Raw genomic sequence first — 18671 nt, 5'->3', positions numbered from 1 at the left:
CCCGAGCCGTGCTGCGTCCACCAGGTCCTGGACTCGGCCAACCCCCAAGCAATTCTGGAGCGTGGTCCTGAGCTCCCTTTCTGACTCTCCTTTCTCTGGCCGTTCCCACCAGGGATCCACTTATATCCAGCTCCCTCGGGCCTCTTGTTGGTTGAACCCTTTTCTCTGGGTTCCCTGACCCTATACTCGGTGTGCCTTCTTAGTGGATTTAGTGAGGGTCGTGGCAGATCCTGCCCACGACCTCCGGTCTCTGGCTGAGGATCAGTGGCCTCCACCAGCTTGGGATCCGGTACCCTTGTTGCCAACCCTTCACCCTTCTGCTTGTACTCTGGGCTCTTGGGGTTCCTTCTTCTTCCCCTCTGGGTCCTTCTTTTCTCCTCTCTCTCTTCCTTCTGCAGGCTCTCCTGGACCTCTCTCCAGACTGACTGACTCTCTACAAAAGACTGACCCTGTTCTAAGATGGTTCCCACCTTATATACTCCCTCTATGTGTGAGCTCAGGTGACCAGCACCCAATGAGCTCCTATCTTTACCCAGACTGCTCCCCCTATCTGCCCCTACACTACTGGGATGTTCCACCCCCCTCCCACTCCAGCCAGGGACAGACACTGTCGTACCTGCACATATATCTAGTGGGAGTACCATTGTTCTGTCCCCCAGAAATGGGATGTATGTAGTGCATGCAGCCTACTGAGCTCAGTTCCACACTCCATCCTTACCCGGGAGTGGAATATCACACCTCTGGCTGAGGTGCAATACCCCTGTAGCAGCCGAGTCCTCAGGGTGCTACATTCCCCCCTGGTAAACCACAGCACGTCCTCGGGCTGTAAGAGAATAAAAACATCAAACATACAATTTTTTTTTTTCATAACATCATAAACATATAAAACATCATATATATTATCAGCAGCAATAAACTTTTTCATATAAAACTTTTCATATATTTTCTTGCTTCTCCGGCCACGGTGCGACTTGTGACCGGGTAAAGTGCAACAGTCTCTTCTTGAAAAACTCAGCTTTCCTATAAAACCAGTAGGGGGCGCCTTAAGAAGCGCAACTATATACATTGGGGAAAGTGGCCGCTCTCAGTCCTCGGCCAGGTATAAGGAAGGAATGACCGCTCTCAGTCCTCGGTCAGTGGGAATAGGGACACATGGGTTAAAGTTCACACTTGTTCCAACGGGGAACATATTTAAAGCTGTAACAGTTCTGGTACCCCGACGGGTAACTATATACAGTCTCTCTTTACCGTACTTTAATGACGGCTTCCTCCTGCTACTTCTTGCTGGTAAGCTTCAGACCCGTCCGGGTCCTCTTGCTCCTCCTCACACCGCAGCTCCTCCTCCGTCAGCCGGTGCACATGGAGGGCGTAGGGTCCTTTGGCACACTTGTGCCGGGTGAACGTGACCTCATCCCCTACATATAGGTCACGACCTCTGTGTCCCTCCGGCAGATGGCTTTCTACGTCTCTGCGGGTGACAAAGACGTCGCCGGGGGTGTGGTGATCCCTGATGAAGCCCCACCCATGCTGCATATTAAATTTTATCACAGTCCTGGTGGTACGGGGACCATGAGCTGCACGGGGGTCTCTCCTGGTCCGGCTCTTCTGCTCCGCGCTCCGTGTCTGCGCCTGCTGCTCACGGAGCCGCCTCTCTCTCCGTTCTCTTTCAAAGACTGCCAACTGCTGGCGGCAGCACTCCACACGCTCCGCTGCGGCTGCCCGAGTTTCTTGAGTGAACCCCATGAGGTCTCCTCCGGTGGGGTCCCACTCGAACTGCGCTTCTTCCAGCGGGAGCGGGGTTCTCTTAACGGGCTTCGGAGCCGGAATCAGGGGCTCGCACAGGGGCCTTGCTTTTTGGAATTCCAGTTGGTAGTACTCCTGGGGCTATATAAAAGGCTGCCCATCCGGGCACGTGTGCTGGGCAAATAGGTCTTCACCCAGGTGCGGCACTCGAGATGTTGAGGGCGCAGTGATGGTAGCGGCGCCCGGGTTGACCAGGCCTTGCGACCAGGCTTGGGGTACCCTAAAGGAAAAGGGCACCGTAAGGACGGCGGCGCCCGGGGTTACTCGGCCCTGCGACCAGGCCGGTGGCTCCGCGGAGGTAGGGGGCGCTGTTGGAATTGCGGCGCCCGGGGGTACCAGACCTTGCGACCAGGCCGATGGTATTTCCTGCTTTTCCGCGCTCAGGGTTGAGGCGCGTGACGTCACAGGGGTCGCGGCCGCGGCTTCTGCTTGAGGCCTAGTCTGAAGCGGTGATGATGCAGCAACGGGCACGGCAGGGGGAATTTCGGGCTCTGCGACGGGGAGCTGGGGCAGGCTCACGGTTTCTCGGGTCGGGGTAGTGACGTCCCCATTACCTGCCTCCGTCTGTTCAGCTCCCTCCTCGGCGCCGTCTCCGGCCTTCACTCCTCCTGCACCATCCTCAGAGGCGGTCTGTCTCCTCGTCTCGGGTGGCGTGCTCCGCTGACGGGTTCCGGTCTGCTGGGCCATCTCTCGGCTCCACTCCGCTAGCGTGTCTCGCTGCACCTCGGCCATCCTCCGTGCGAGGCCCTCCAGCGCGGTCTGTGCACACTCCCGGTCTCGGGGGAGCTGTGCCAGGATCTCCACCAGACCTAGTGGAGTTGTGGCTTGCAGCAGGCTCCTGACCACAGGGTCGGTGCTGCCTGACTCTCCCTCCATCTCCGGGTGCGCTTTCTCCATACTCCTCTCCAGACTTCTTGTCTCCGGGTGCGCTCTCTCCAGACTCCTCCAGGCTGCACCCATCTTCGCTCTTTTGTTCTGTCTCCGCCCACATTGAGGGTGGTCCCGGGGCAACTTGGTGATTGTCAGTTCCAGGGGCAGTTCCTTCACGCTGATGGACACCTCTAGAATCACAGTCTCTGTTGGTGGGGGCGGTTTCCGCTTTTGGCGCCGTTCTTCGACCTGGCCCACGATGGGAGGTGGCCTCTTGCCACCCTCTGGCACGCCCATAATGGCGTCCGCTCTTCCAAGGCGGGAAATCTTCGGAAATGGCGGGAATCGTCTCCCAGTGGCGGGAAACTCCATGGATGGCGGGAAAAAGCTGCAAATGGCGGACAACCGGCGGAGACGACCTGTGATGGGGTCCGATGGCGGGGACCCTCCGGAACCGGTGGGAGACTTCTTTTTGAGGTAAAGGTGAACTTTTCTTCAGGCACGCAGTACCCGGTTGTTGAGGGCACGTTATCCTGCCGACTACGCCAAAGTTGACGCACCCCCTGGGCCAGTGCTGTTTGGGGAATACCCGGAGCCGGATCAGATGGGGGTTGTAGTCTCCGAGTGGCGGTGACCCGGTCCGTGCCCAGGGTGTCAAACTCAGTGTGTGGCAGTCCTACAGATGTTGCTGGATGTTCTTTGTGTCGACTACGCCACCCGTTGATTTGCGGTCAGTACGGCCGCCGCTGCAGAAGGGTCCGCTGAGGCTGGTGGTGTGTGTGCAGCTCTGGTAGTATAACCCCCAACGGGAAGGGTATAGCCTCAGGGGGTCAGTTGTAGAGGATGGGGGTTGTGGAGGTGCAGTGTGGATGGTAAGAAGACTCAGAGTCGGGCTTTGCAGTTCAGGGTTTTTACTTACTGCTGTTCTTTTGGTCACTCTGGCCTTGAGTGACCACCCGAGCCGTGCTGCGTCCACCAGGTCCTGGACTCGGCCAACCCCCAAGCAATTCTGGAGCGTGGTCCTGAGCTCCCTTTCTGACTCTCCTTTCTCTGGCCGTTCCCACCAGGGATCCACTTATATCCAGCTCCCTCGGGCCTCTTGTTGGTTGAACCCTTTTCTCTGGGTTCCCTGACCCTATACTCGGTGTGCCTTCTTAGTGGATTTAGTGAGGGTCGTGGCAGATCCTGCCCACGACCTCCGGTCTCTGGCTGAGGATCAGTGGCCTCCACCAGCTTGGGATCCGGTACCCTTGTTGCCAACCCTTCACCCTTCTGCTTGTACTCTGGGCTCTTGGGGTTCCTTCTTCTTCCTCTCTGGGTCCTTCTTTTCTCCTCTCTCTCTTCTCTCTGCAGGCTCTCCTGGACCTCTCTCCAGACTGACTGACTCTCTACAAAAGACTGACCCTGTTCTAAGATGGTTCCCACCTTATATACTCCCTCTATGTGTGAGCTCAGGTGACCAGCACCCAATGAGCTCCTATCTTTACCCAGACTGCTCCCCCTATCTGCCCCTACACTACTGGGATGTTCCACCCCCCTCCCACTCCAGCCAGGGACAGACACTGTCGTACCTGCACATATATCTAGTGGGAGTACCATTGTTCTGTCCCCCGGAAATGGGATGTATGTAGTGCATGCAGCCTACTGAGCTCAGTTCCACACTCCATCCTTACCCGGGAGTGGAATATCACACCTCTGGCTGAGGTGCAATACCCCTGTAGCAGCCGAGTCCTCAGGGTGCTACACTTGCACTTTAGCATTCTGCACTTCTCTTCTTTGCACTTTATACGTCCCTCAATGAATGCCATTATTTTGGCTTTTTAGCACTTTATATTAGTTATATTGTCTACACAACATCAGCACTTTTGCACTTTAAATTTACACAACTTAATATGTATTATTGGTGGAATTTCTACATAATGTGTACCATAATGATTATTAAACTCACTGTTATGTGTTATTTTGCACTTCTGGGTACCGATGTGTCCTTTAATATTCTATGGGCTCCTGTAGAATTTTATAATAGTCCTATGGATTTTTTCTTCTGTGTCTGTCCTATTTAATAAAGAACCCCTTTTTTCACTTTCATTGTGTAGGGTGGTTTTATACACTCTTGTGTCACCATATTTTAAAAAACTTTTTTATTCTCACTTTTTATTTGAATGGATTCACTTGAGGGGTATTTTTATGACACTGTAGGATTCACTTGAGATGTATGATTTCGGTGCATCATTTCCCTGTTTTTGAATATTTTCACTCATTGCACTTGATTTGGTGGCTGAATACTAATATGTGAAGAACATTAATAATGTTATGTGTTTTTATGTGTCCATATACATATGTGTGTGTGCACTTGTGTGTGCACATGCACATGTATGAATAAACATTTTTTTGCTTGTGTACACACATGCAGGCAATGTGTTTGAGAGGTATGATTTTGTGTGGTTAGGGACAGATGAATGGATGTATGAATGAGTTATATCAGATGATATTTACTCCCAATTGACAACTTCAGCATATGCATGTGTAAACTTGGAAAAAAAACAAAAAAACATTTATTTTCTTTTAGGGATTCAGTAAGTATCTATGTCCATAGGTATACATACCGTATATGCAGGTTTAGCTCTTACGAATCTATGCAGTGGTGTTTCCGTTTTGTGTGCCCAGACTCTGGGTTTGATTGTCTGGACATCAATATATATCTTTTGGATGGGATCTTTCCATATTAATATCTCCCTTTGGTTGGTTCCCTATGACCCCTACTACACTCTAACACATATTTTGTGTGTGGCGTCTGAATTTGCCTGTGTGATGCTGTTTCCCAGATGGTGCACATATATACTCTGTGCATGACTTCGGAATGTATGACTATACGGCCTACTATACGCAGCCCACTGAAAACCCCCCACTTACTATAAATAAAAACCACCACACTGTGACATTGGATATAATGGCCACAGCAGCCTCATTTATTATATAACAGCATAAACATAAATAACATTAATTAACATTAAATTAACTCTGAAAAAGGAGGAGGGGAATTGAAGGCTCCACCATTTTTGGAGAAAAACTGCAACAAACAGCTCCACCATGCCACCCCTAGCCGCACCGCAACCGGCCCACGGGGACCCAGCTGACTGTTGCCCATCCAGAAATGTCCCGCTGAGACCTCGCTCAGTAGGGACCCGTTTTAAATTTTAACACCCGATTAACACCGAAGGGAGTCACCCATCCCTGCAGTGGGTTCCCCCGTCCTCCTTCGATGTAAGCAACCGCCTTCAAAACCCCCCTCCTTTTCCGCCATAGCGAGCAGGCATGACACCTTATGCCTGAGAGTCCCGCCATACCAAAAGTGCCTTTTCAACTCCCTCCATCAATGCTAATGCCCACATATCTATGCCAATATCATTCGAATGGACCCCATCAGACCACAGAAATTCCCTAGACGGAACTTCCAGATCCCGATGACGAACCACAACCCCCCCATGCAGAGCAATGAATCGGGAAACCTCCCTATTCACCTTGCTCCGAGCTTTATTTATCCTTTCGACTGACCAGGCGTGTCGCCATGCCAGGCGTGCGACGATGTCCGACCATACGAGCACTAATCCCGGTTAGGTTTCCAAAAGCCTCAAGCAGTCAAACGACGTCACGGATCAAGTCTCTAGACGTCCTAGAGCCCAAGTCATTCCCACCCGCATGCAAAACGAGTATATCCGGGGGCCTAAATTAGCATAAAAATTAAATTCGGGCATTACCCGGATCCACAGCAAATCCCTGATACCGATACACCGAACCATCGCAACCTCCTTCGTTGTGCCCAACTGGCGCCGCGCCTGTCTTACGTTGGCCCGACTGGAACCCCAATATACATACGAGTGACCAAACACCCAGATCAACCGAGGGGGTCCTGAAACATAAAACAAAGGGGGAGGGGGGGAATGTAAAAAAGAAAAGAAAATCGTTACCAAATAATAACGCTATCAAAAAATTGGGGGAAAATCTTATAACATATGAGGCCGGACATAAGACCGATACCTCGCCGACTCCCAGCGACCAATCTTTTTCACAGCTTTAACCCCCAAACCCCAGCGAGCAGCCTCAGTGGCAGCCCCAATCCGAAACGGATGAGAACCAAACTCCAAACCATTCAGACCACAACTAGCTAAACCCCGCCTGAAGATGGTAATAAACTGATACACTGATAATGCAGATCCATCTTGATGTAACAAAAAGGCACCCGATGATGGACCTCTCACCTTCAGAAATGCAGAAACCCATCTCACAGGGCATTCAAACAAACCGTCCACAGCCCACAATTCCACCAAACAACCCTTACCGGCTGTATCGGTTTCTGACCGCCTCAAATAACACCGTACTGCCTCCTCCGAGAACACTACATCCTGTGATAACAGCCCACCATGACACTTAACATTTCTGCTCACCAATTCGCTTATCCTAAATGCCCCAAAAAACGCCAGAACAAAGGCCACCCCAAATAGCCGACATTCATATTCAGAACTACACACACAGCTAAGGCAACGCAAAAGCTGACCCAGTATTTCAAACTATACCGGGCGCCGCCAATCTCGTACCGGATAGCTCCTCCGAAATGCCTTCATCGCCTGGCGAACCAAGAAATCCTTGGTAAAGTCCCTCCAACCACTTAACTTAAAGAAGAAGGCCAAACCTGCTAACCTACCAGCTACAGCTGAGCCTGATAAACCCTCCTGAAATGCCCTGCCGATCATATACAACAATAAATAGGGAAGGTCCGCTTCCGTCACCTGCTCACCTGCCGACTCCTCTAGCTCCTGCCAAAGACGCCACGCAGAAACATATCGAGACCAAGTACTGGGGTTAACAGAACACCTCACCAAATTCAACGCTGCACGGACACTAGATCCCACAACCACCGGGGCCAATCGGTCTCCAACTGCTCCGCGTCCGGCGCTAGTTCCCGAAAACGATCCCACTGGAAGCGAGACAATGCATCAGCTATTGAATTCTGAACACCCGGTACATGAACAGCACAAAACCAGACATTAAAATCCAAACACCTGAGCACTAGATGGCGCAAAAGAGACAGAACTGGCAATGAAACAGCTGACAAGTTTTTAATACAATGCACTACACTTAAGTTGTCACAGAAGAAACGCACTTTCTTGTTCCTCAGCTCAGAGCCCCAAACCTCCAAAGCCACCACAATAGGAAACATTTCCAGCAATGCCATGTTTCTTGTCAAACCTGCATCCTTCCATGATTCCGGCCACTCTCCCACACACCATTTTCCACCGAAATAGGCCCCAAAACCATAAGAACCTGACGCGTCTGTAAACAAAACCAGATCCACATTAGAAACGACTTGATCCATCCAAACCGACCTGCCATTATAAGATTGAAGAAAATCCGCCCAAATGGACAAATCCGCCTTGTGTTCCGAATTCAATCTTACAAAATGCAACGGATGTTTAATGCCTGCTGTCGCCTGAACCAACCTACGTGAAAAAACTCTTCCCATAGGTAAAATTCTGCACGCAAAATTTAACTTACCCAAAAAAGATTGCAGTTGGCGCAGGTGCAATTTCTTTGCCCGCAAAGCCTCTTGGACACAAGATTTCAGATCTAACAATTTGTCCTCTGGCAAGCGGCATTCCATCCTGATGGAATCCAATTCAATGCCCAAAAACTTCAAAACCGTGGAGGGGCCCTCCGTTTTCTCCGGGGCCAACGGAATGCCAAAGCGAGATGCTACCTGTTCAACCGTCGTAAGCAGCAAAGAACAAACTGAGGACCCAGCTGGCCCAATACACAAAAAGTCATCTAAATAGTGCAATATGGAGTCCAAGCCGGATTCCTCCCTAACTACCCATTCAATAAAACAACTAAATTTTTCAAAGTAGGAACACGAGATCGAACATCCCATCGGTAGACAACAATCCACGTAATAATGACCGTCCCAAAAACAACCAAGTAAATGAAAACTGTCTGGGTGCACAGGAAGCAGACGAAAAGCGGACTTAATGTCCGTTTTTGCCATGAGAGATCCTTTTCCCAGTCTCCGCCCCCAGTCCACGGCCTTGTCAAAAGAAACATACGATACTGATGCCAAATCTGGATCAATACCATCATTAACTGAACTACCATGAGGATAAGACAAGTGATGGATTAACCGAAACTTGTTAGGCTCCTTTTTGGGCACAACGCCCAGAGGAGAAACACATAAACACCAAACTTAATTTCCGTATCCTATTTTTCCTTAACAACTGCCGCATGCATCCGAGCCAAAATCAAATTCTTAGGCCGCACCGTACTTGGCACAACTGCTGACGGAATCCTGAAGCCAAAATTAAAACCATCCCTCAACAACACAGCTGCTTCCTTATCCGGATACCTACTTAGAAATGGAAGCATCCGATCTATTCTCACTGGTGTCCTCCCGTTTTGAAAAAGAGTCGCTTGATTTTTTCTTTCTTTCTTTTTAAAGCACTTGGAATGGCTGTGAGACCCTCCGCAGCCTGAACATTCGTGCTAAAACTTACAGTCTGTGCCAAAACGGCATTCCCGCTCATTAAACTGCCAGCACAGCCCCTTCCTGGAGTCTGACGAGGATGCCGCCGAATTGGCAGAACCCCCGCTACTTCCAGGAAAGGACTGCGAGGCCGACTTTGGTGCTGTCATCAATCGCAACCACAAGCTAATCTCCTTGTGGTCCCACCGTAAACTCGGACGGACTGCCTTTCTTTGCCTAAACTGTTCATCATACCTCAGCCAGGCCATCCCGCCATAAACACGGTATGCTTCACTAATCGAATCTAAATAACAAAATAATGTAGAACAGTTCTCCAAAGTTTTCTCCCCAATGACACTCGCTAGTGTGGTAAACGCCTGCAGCCAATTTTGAAAAGTGCGAGGAATCAGACGATAACGCCTGCGCTCCTCCTCATCCTTCTTACTCTCATCTGGATTTACCCTGCCCAAATTAAACTTCTCCAACGGTAGCAAAGAAAAAATTTCCACATACTCACTTTTTCTCACACCTCCTGCTTTAAATGAGCTCCCAAGGGGCCATCAAAGCACATATAAACCTTGCCCCTTGCTCTGTCATCCAACCGCACTGTATCCACTGGAGTCGCCGCAGCCGCTGGTGCTGCAACCGTCTCATTAGCTGCAACTGGTGCGGGAATCCCTCCACTCACAACTGCCGGGGTCTCCGCAACCGCCCCTGAACCTCCAGCACCACCCTGCCAAACTCCGTTAGGACCTGCCGCAGGTGACAAAAAACCCCGCACCATGCTAAGAAATTCCGACACAACATCGCTCACCCGTTCACTACCCATCGCCCTGTCAGCCGCCAAGCCCCTCTGAAAATACCGCTTCCTCTGATCTACATCATCCGCATTCCCCCGAGGCACATTTAAACCATGTGACTTACTAGGCTGACTACGAGGAAGCCTCGAAACAGCCGTTTCGTGTCCTCCGCGGCGATCGTCCCCACTCTCTTCACTGCCAGATGAAATCTGGCCCTCTTCTTCAGAGGCAGAGTCAGGCTCGGGGACATCGCCAGGTAAACCCGACGGAGTCAACCCACCGCTAGACCTGGACCTCCTATCCACAATAGCGTGCTGTCTGGGAGGAGGAGAGACTTCAGCTGCATGCCTGCAGCCCGCATCCCTAGCAGCAATCTGCCCTCTCCCATGGACATTGCACCGGTCCTCGGTGCTACCGACATCCCGAGTGTGCCGTCTCCTTGCCCCGCCGCACTGGTCTTCCCGATCTCCGCCGCCGGGGTCCTGCTGATCCTGACGCCTGGGCCCGGTACGGTTGCACCTGCCGTTCTTCTGTGTCAGCTCCAACTGACCGGTACTCCTTTGCTTTCCCCGCTGCATGGGCCCGGCGCGGCTGTGCCTGCCGCTCACCTGAAATAGCTCCGGCTGACCTATTCACCCTCCTGCCTCCTTCTGCTCCCTGGGTCCGGCATCCTTCAGGCTCAGCTCTCCTTCCCCTGGCTGCTCGCTGGGCCCGAAGTGGATGCCCCGGCCGTTCATATAATGTATCTCTCCCTCCTGCAGCAGCAGAGGCCCTGCTCTCCTGAGCAGCCCGCACTTCCTGGATAGTGGTGCCACATGACCGGGATGACCTCACAGGGGGGGCAGAGCCAACGATGTCACTCACCCCGGCCTCTGAATGATGCTGATGCTGAGAGATTCTTCCAGAGCGGCGTGCGGCAGATGGGGGCTGGGGTTGTGCCTGTGATCCGGAGGGGTCCCTGGAGAGGCTTTGCAACCGGTGCCTGGTCCGGGGAGTCCCTTCCGGGCTGAGTCTCTCTGGTGGCCTGGACCTCCTTGCACCTCTCTGAGGTGATGCGGGTGCAGCCACCTCTCCGGCCGTCCCTTCAGTGTTCCATCGCTGCAGGTGATCCTGGAGCCACAGCTGTCCCCTGCTCTCAGCCAACGAACGGATCTCCTGGAAAAGAGCCTCCATTCCTCAGGACCCGACGTAGATTCAGGTTCGTTAACTTTTCCCGAATGGACTACCCCCACCACCCCTCACCTTATATACTCCCCACAGAGATACTTCCCACTAGCCAATCAGATAACCCCGTACTATCCCCCTGCCCCTATACTCCTTCCCTACAAATTCGTGCCCAAAACTGTATTCCTTACATTAACCCCTTACCACCCCAAATTACGGCCTAGCAGACCTCCTGAGTCATGCGGCCCTCCTCTTAAGGCCCCTATGGGGGGATGCAGTCCGGGCCATACTACCTCTGGAGTAGTCCAGGCAACACGCACTTTCATATGGACTCTCCTTCCTCTGACGTGTTGTCACACGTGGCGGGAATGGATGCACTATTTGGCATCTGGGGTTGACCGGGCAACACACGCTCTCCCTGATTGAACTTCGCTCCTCCCTCCTCTCGCATGTGACTGCACGGCGAGGAAGCGAGGTGCAACAGGGAGCCCACCCTGCAGGTGAGCTTGGCGTTTTTTACCGCAATCGATATCTGGTGTATAGGGATATATACTCCTCATTCTATAAAGGGTTAACATCTCCATGTAACATTCTCATGCAATCATTTTAAATAGCATTTGATGTGTAACGTAGTGGATTAGCTGTCCAATTACATAAATACCCAGTCTCTGTCTACTTAGTATACCCTTTTGAAGAAGCTTTGAAGCGAAACGCGCGTTAGAGGGTTTACTGCAGTGAATATGAATTGCTTGCTGTCCTTTGAGACTTATTTATGTTCAATAGCACTGTTTTAAGGATTTTTCAGTCTGCTGACTGTGTGGTTATATTGAGCACTTGTTCTGTTTATAGTTATACTTTTTTCTGAGTACCACTCCTCAGCATTCTGTCTCATCCTGTTGCCACTACCCTTATGGAGTGAATCCACGGGAATATAAAATCTTTTTTCTATATATTGATCTTTGTGAACAGTTTTATTGTGCGACCATAGTATTTCTATTTGATGAACACTAGGTGGATCACACATTGTGTACTTCTGGCACTATTACTTAGGTCTAAGAGTGAACTTTCACTATTTATATTACATATTTATACAGCCGGGTGGATCCCCCTTGATGTTCATTACTGTTCAGGGCATTTATATGTATATATTTGGATTCTCATCCTTTATATGTTTTTTCTTCATATTGGTCTTTAGTGGCTCCATGTGCAATTTATATTTATATTTGTAACCTGTCCAACTTTCTAGGACAAGCATGCTAATTTGCATTCATCCACCATCTCTGTAGTATCACTTTTTTAATGTTGTCTAATTGATTGTTGAATAAAGATTGACTGATTTTTGTACATGGGAATTCTCTTTTTTGGCTTTTTGTATGAGAAGATAGTATATAAGAGTGGACACTGTCCTAATAAATTTGAGAAGGTTTGGAAGCTTTTGTGTGACCCATACCCTACTGATCCTACCTCTCAATTCAGTCTGGGAGATAATAGTTTTTCTTGTATTTCCCCTATAAACACCTGTGTAATGTGTATTGCTGTATTCTTTAAACTTAACTGACATGATGTGTATGGAGATGTATATAAAGAGCTAATAACAGATATGATGTTGTTGAATAATTATGTATTTTCATTCTGGAACCATTGTTATTCTTTTTTTCCTGTTATGCAATCTCTCAATTACTTGAATTAAAAAAAAGATAATCTTGGAGAGGTGACGTCTAAGAAGGAAAAGAGATTTAGACATGGTCTATTCCAACTTGGATGGAAGACACCCCTTGCCAGAAAAAGAGCGAAAACTAACACAGGACACAAGCAGAGGTGCACATGAATGAAAGTGATCAGAGAGACATCTGCGTTTTCATTTTAAGACTACGCTAAACTCCTTTGTTTCATCAAATATTGGTGAACATCTCCTTTAATATTGGAAGTGGCTGGTGTGAATTGTCAACTCTGATCATGGACCTAAAGGAAGTTGTTCTTCATTTGTATCTGGATCCTCAATGAAATGTAAGACATGTTTAAATAATTCTGAAGCCCCCACTACTTTCTTACCAGAATGGTTTTATACCAGGGAGTGGAACTGATTCATTTGAGGAAAGTGTTTAACAATATTAGGAAACGGAGACCACCGCTCCATCATGGCATCAAAGGCCACAAAGACTTGTAACAGGGTGGTGTAGGCGTTCTTGTGGAGGGTACTCAAGATGTTTGGGTTCAGGGAGAATTTTATCAGGTGGATCAAACTATTATACCATTCACCCCAAGCCAGAGGTACAAAACGGTGATGCCCCCTCTCTTATCTTCTCACTGTATTTTCCTTGAGGAAATTAGTGGTTTTGGCAGCAGTGGAGAGGGGGAAAGATATTGATCTATGCAGATGATATTCTGCTGATTTTGTTAGAGATGGGGAAATCTTTCCTGTGGACCATAGAGGTGACCGTGTCTTTTGGTGCCCACTTTGGCTTGGATAGCAACTGTAGTATATGGGTTTTATTACCATTTGATGAAAAAATCAGAAAAGTGTGAAGAGATTTACAGACTTTAGTAAAAAGATGGCTTTGAATATTTAGGGATAAATATCACATGGGAGCTTGTGAGTTTTGTATCGCTTAACATTATATTGTTCATTAGGAAATTAAAATAGATGTTGATGTGGATGCTGCTGCCGATATCTAATGTGGATAGAATAACCCTGATTAAGATGATGGTCTCTCGCCTCTAGTTCGTTATGTCCTCAGCGTCTGCCCGGTATGGGTAAATGAGAACATTTTTAAATAAACAGAAACTCTTCTGAACGACCTGATTTGTTGGCGAGAGAGGGTGAGAATAAAAGTAACTATCTTCTGAAGTCTCAGACAGAAGGAGGCTTGGCCGTCCCTTATTTCCACAGATATTTCTGGGAAGCCCAATTACTTAAATTTCAGGAATTCTGATTTTGAAAGATTTTTACTAAATAAGAAAAAAGGGGATTTTATAACATTTATGAATTTTTGAAATCAGGGATTTTGTTTCACGGGAATCTAGATGACAAATGTTTTATTCTTGCAATTATACTTGATTATTTAAAGAAGATATTAAATATTAACACGTCAATTGGATAATATAAATATATATATAGGATAATATAAATATATATAAAATTGTTAAGATACAGGGTTTTGGAAGAGAAAAGGTTGCATTTGGTTAAACATTTAATCCATGAAGATGAGTTGTTGCCATTTAATGTGATGAAGACACAGTTTAGCTTAAGTAAAGTGCACGATTTTAGATATTGTCAAATTCAACAAGCGATGAAGAGTATGAAGGAATCAAATTGAGGAATGGATTATTTTTTGATTGGTTGCCATTTAAAAAAGAATCTATCTAATATTAATAAACGTATATATTTTATACAATATTCTATTATATAATATTAATAAAAAATTAACCGTGATTCCTTATATATTTAATCTTTAAGAAGAAGATTAGTTGAGAAAGTAAAGAGTAAATATTGCAGAGGCTCAATATATATAAAAACAAAAGTGGGATGTCAATTAATCAAACTATAAATTAATCCAATTGATCCATTAGTTCTATTATTTTCACCAGGTATTATACAGAATGGAGAAGATAGCTGACAATACTTGTAAGTTGTGTAAGAAACAAGGGCAGAATTGATACATTTATCATAGGGTATAAAGATATAGAGGGGAAACTGGGGACTTAGATCTCCATTGAGGTCAAATCAACAATTGTAACCTGCTCTCTGGAACGGAAGAGATGAAATGAGGAAGAAGAGTTCGTAAGTAGGCGACTTTATACAGCAAGAGTGGATTTGGTTAGGAAATGGATAGGGAAAAAATTGAATACTACAGAATGGAAGAATTTTTGTCAGAGAGTAATAAAATACAAGAGGGCGTGGCTTTGCTCCTCAGAGAATTTAAAAAATTGGGAGAAGATTTTGCAAAAAATGTAGCGTAGAGCATTAAAACTTGGGGGAGAGGGATAATCAATCACCTATTTTTTTCGGGGTTTCTTTGTTTTTTTAAATCTTGTTTTTTGTCGACTTTTTTGATTATTATTTTTTTTCTGAACAATTCAAAAAAGGGCAGGAGTTAGGGAATTAGAAGGATTGCTGTTTTTTTCTGGATTTATGTTTTGTTTTTCTGCAGTACGTTTTGTAGATTTAAATAAAGTTAAATAAAAAAACAAACAATCGCATCATTCCGATGATGTCACAATGACTGGACGATATAGAACGCCCCGTCATCCAGAGTTCCGCTGAGAGATTTTGTAGGCGTTTGTGGAGAGAGGAGTGTTGTAAGTGAATTTTGCAAATATGATGAGAAAAAAGCGATTTAAGCGCATTATAGTTCTCTCTGACACCGAGGACAGCAGTGATGATGACGATTTCCATCAGGTGAGCGTCATTTTTATATTTTTAAATAATGAGAATACATTTGGGATAAAAATCCCATTAAAAACAAATGGTGGCACAAAATAGAGCTCCAGGAAGAGGCATGATGGGGTGATAGTTTGGATCATGTTTGCAGAGTAATGACTGCCTTTAGTTGTGGTATTTGTGTCAACATGTCCATGTACAGGGTACATAATAATATTGTATGAAGACACGAAAATGTCACCACCACCCCTATCCATATCCTAACCATAAGTGTCCCGCACACCCGTCCTACTCTGCACATGAAGTAAGCGCAGGCCAATGGTAACTATATTCATATAGGCATCTACCTGTAAGTCAGTGGAAAATGGAGGAAGATTATAAATTAGAGATGTTCATGCTCATAGATTCTATCTGACATATTTGACAATTTTTCAGTATCATCCACGAAAGAAGCCAATACCGAGGTCTCCACGCCAGGTTATCATCAGTGGCTTCAATTCGGGCCCAACTCCGAATTTACCAGGTACTGTGCTCCGATCCAGTAACAGCTCTGATATATTGATGTGTCATTATAGTCATTGGGTGCAGCTCATTGTGGTCAGGGCTTGGATTTATCTCTATTGTACGTCTAAGGTAATGAGTTCATATTAAACATTTCTCTTCAGCAGTTGGTCAGGAATATTTATACAGGTGTTATAAAGTCAGACAGAAATGAGATTTGGGGATTTCTTCTCATGGTGGCCATGTACAGGGCAGGTTACTGTACCTGAATGTGGTGTTTTGCCCCATGTACATATAGGGGTACACTTTTATTTCTTTTGACAATATTCTAATAAGAGATTTATGTTGTGTTGCCCCCACAACATTGAATTTTCTGTACTGTCACAGATTAGTTTCCAAATGTAACAATTAAAGGCAAATTATAAATGGGTCTGTGCATTTTTAAATTAAAGATACATTCAAGGGGTAATCCTATTTTAGATAAGCTTTATTGGTGTGAGTCCTATGTCTGGGACACTTCCATAGTGGCAGAACAACATTTCTTTTCAGCATTTGATCAGGAACATTATTCATGCATTCGCTCTATAGTCGGTCAGGATTGGGATTCGGGGATTTCTTCTCATGGTGGCCATGCACAGTGCAGGTTACTTTAGCTGAATGTGGTCTATTTCCCAATCTACATATAGGGGTACACTGAATACTGTATTAGGATTTATTTCTTTGATGTTCCTCTGTCGTTATTACAATATTCTAATAAGAGATTTATGTTGTGCTGCCCCCACAGATCTGATTTTACCACCTTCAGATATTGATCCGGACAGTACCACCTGGTAAGACTCACATCTCCTCCATTACTAGATACCTGATGGGGATTAATGATTAATGGTGGCTCATATTCTGTTACATTTATGTCACAGCTCCGATGATGACATCATTGTTATTACTGACGATGACGATTCCAATACTGGAGAATCTTCCACATATCATGGTAAGTCATCATTTCTAGATACAACCAGGGTTATGTTATTGTAGAAAGAACAATGTTTTTTTGTACTGTCAGTTTCCAAATCTAACAACTAAACGCAAATTACAGTTGGGTCTGTACCTTTAACCCCTTAGGGACTGGTCAATTTGTAGTCTACTTGTGTCTTTTCCTCTCCTTCTTCCTTGAGACTTATCTGTTTTTATATTTCCATCCACATTGACATATAATGGGTTGCTTTTAGTGCAATGAGATGTTCTTCTCAATGGCACAATTCACATTACCATACAATGTATTGCAAAATGCAAAAAAATTCAAAGTAAGGGAAAACTGAAAAAAAAAATGGATTTTTTGGAGGGTTTTTGATTTTTAAGGTCTTCATTGCACAGTAAAATGAACCTGGAAATATGATTCTCCAGGCCAGTATGATTATGTCCATACCAAACTTGCAAAGTTTTTCTTTTTAAGTGTGAAAAACAATTCTGATATTATTAATAAATATATTTGATTTTGTCGCCATTTTCTGAGATCTGTAACATTTTTATTTTTCTATTGATGGAGGCGTATGAGGGCTTGTTCTTTTATAAGGCGGCTCGATGTTTTTATTGATAATATTATGGGGTGGATGTGACATTTAAATTGCTTCTTATTGCATTTTTTGAGTAGTTGCAGAGAGAAAAAAACCCACAATTCTGGCATTTTGATTTAGATGTATTTTCACTTTACAGCATTTATTATGTTTTCTCTCTAGCATGGATCTGCATTCTGACCTGTCTGATTACAAATTTTCATTCTTCCATATTTCTGTACAGATAATTTACCATCTGATAGTGAGGAGAGCTCCGCTACAGAGGAGAGGTGAGTTATGCCGGATGCATCTACCTCTGTAGAAAACCATGAACTAGGTCAGATGTTTCCTTTGGATTTATTTCTGATTCCTTATCTTTCCCAGGACACCACTATGTAACATCCCCGGCTGTTTCCTGGAAGACATTATTTCTCCATCTTCCATCTACGTTACCCACTTTCAGGTAACAAAGGAGAAGCTGGTGGAGCGACTGTACCATCTATACAACAGGACAATCTTCGAGAATAAGGTATCTTATTATCGGTATCTGGGCGACACATGACTTATCCATTATCTCCACCTTCAAACAATCTTTTCTATCATTCTAAGTTTCTGAAGAGCACCCTAACTCCCTTGTCATGGTTCTGAAATCTCAGGCAAAACTCACTTACTTTGGTAAATGCCATCACCTTCTTCTTATCTGTGGGATGAGTGGAGACCTTACATGATCCATCATGCAGACATATAGAGATTAGCAACTTCTTGTAGTTCACAGGATTTTACATTTACATATAAAAACCAATTTGTTGACATCTGGACATTTTAGGAAAGGTTTATTTTTATTTTTGTTCTGACATGTTGGACTTCTCAGTAGACCTCATGTCCCATACAAGGAGACTAGTGCTGTAAATCACACAGGAGAGTTGGGTGCTTTGTTAGAATGGGGTCAAAGAGTTTACAGATTTAGTGGAATTTGTTTCCTCTATTTTAGCTCCCGAGGAAAATGGACGCAGTCTGGAATAAGAGGCTGACATCAGCATCCGGTCAATGCCGTCACAAGTTGGAGAACAACCACCGTTCCTCAGTTATTG

This window comes from Phyllobates terribilis, unplaced genomic scaffold (genome assembly GCF_046119375.1).
Source record: "Phyllobates terribilis strain yellow unplaced genomic scaffold, ASM4611937v1 Scaffold_3__8_contigs__length_932513732, whole genome shotgun sequence".
In the NCBI taxonomy this organism is placed as follows: Eukaryota; Metazoa; Chordata; class Amphibia; order Anura; family Dendrobatidae; genus Phyllobates; species Phyllobates terribilis.
The sequence above is the reverse complement of the archived record's forward strand: the minus strand, read 5'-3'. Positions refer to the sequence as shown.